Raw genomic sequence first — 1,630 nt, 5'->3', positions numbered from 1 at the left:
GGAGGGGATAAAGGAGAGCTAATATCAGAGTTCAAAAGAAAGAATATGCTTTGAAAATGATGGTGGCAGCAATTGTACAATTATGCTTGATCTAATTGAATGATGAATTGTTATAATAGCCATAAGAGCTCCAAAAAAATGATTTAAAAATGTCAAAGAAGGCTATAGTTCAAACATTCCTGGATAATTATCTCAAATGTCTGGAACACACAAATCAAGTCCAAAAGCTGTTCCAAATTCTAAATCAGAAAATAAATTAGTTATTCTTAAATATACAACTAACATAAACACAAACAAATAAAAACAAAACCCAAATTCACTTCCCTCTATTTGATTCCAATCCATAGCGACCTTATAGGACATGGTAGCAGTGCCACTATGGGTTTCTGAGACTGTCACTCTTTCTGAGAGTAAAAAGTGACTGATTTCCAACTGCTGACCTTGCAATTAGCAGCCCAGCACACAGCAACTACACCACCATAGCTTGCAACATTGCTATCCAATCACATGACTCAATAAAGTGGTCTTTTTATGTGCTGAATTTTCTTATGGTAGATATTCACACCAATTTTGTTTAAGAAAGAGCACTGTTTGTGGTATTAAATGATTGTAACATTGCCTCAAATTTTATTTTACTGCAATTTAGCCACTAAACGCAAGATAATTGTATTTCTTATTGATCTTGTTCTGAGTAGGTAAGACAAATAAAAAGAGAGGTGCAATATTTTCAAAACCAATATTTTCCAGCTATAATTTGTTTTTGTGAGAAGTAATTCCATTAAACGAACAATCTGTTTATAACACAATTTCCAGGAATCTATTGTGATAAAAGGTACGAGTACCTCGTTAAGTAATGTATCTTCACAAAAAAACACATTTATTAACAGAAAAGAGTATCACCCAGCTTTCTGTGCTGATGAAATGAAGAAAGTCATCAACTAAAAATAAATCAATAATACTTCAGAATTATCAGACTATTTTCACAGTGAGCAAGTGGATTTGTGGACAGAGTGAATTTGTAAAAGAGAACTCAGAATACAGGAAACAGGCAGGGTGTGGTGTGTGTGTGTGTGTGTGTGTGTGCGTGTGTTTTAAGTGTGTAGGCACCATAGCGTTACAGCCCCTACACGAGATCTGCATGAGTCGTAGTTGACTTGGTGGCAGTGGGTTTGTTGGTTTGCTTACCACGGATAGGAGAGGGTTTTATAAAGTTCGTTGGAAAGATGGAATTACCACCTACTTGATATATCTTCTTTATCCATGATGAATACACATGTATATATGCATGTCCAAAACATACACACAGCAGTATCTCTTGCATTTTGAAAGTTCACCTTACACCACTTCATTTTACAAAAGACCCATGTTAGTACATCTTCATGCTAACAAATAGAAATCTCATGAGGATGTTCACTTTGAAGAAAAAGGAGAAAAGTGAAACTAGAATTCAGCTTTTGTTTTTCAGCAAGCCATTAAAGAGGCGGTGTGAGGGAATGTGGGGTAGAAAGAGGGAACCGATTACAAGAATCTAAGTATTGCCTCCTCCCTGGGGGAGGGACATCAGAGAAGAGGGCGGGGGGAGGAGGACGTCAGACAGTATAACTTATGACAAAACTATAATAAGTTATGA

This window comes from Echinops telfairi, unplaced genomic scaffold (genome assembly GCF_000313985.2).
Source record: "Echinops telfairi isolate 266 unplaced genomic scaffold, ASM31398v2 ScPeMD7_3533;HRSCAF=4204_0, whole genome shotgun sequence".
In the NCBI taxonomy this organism is placed as follows: domain Eukaryota; kingdom Metazoa; phylum Chordata; class Mammalia; order Afrosoricida; family Tenrecidae; genus Echinops; species Echinops telfairi.
This window is presented reverse-complemented; position numbering follows the sequence as displayed.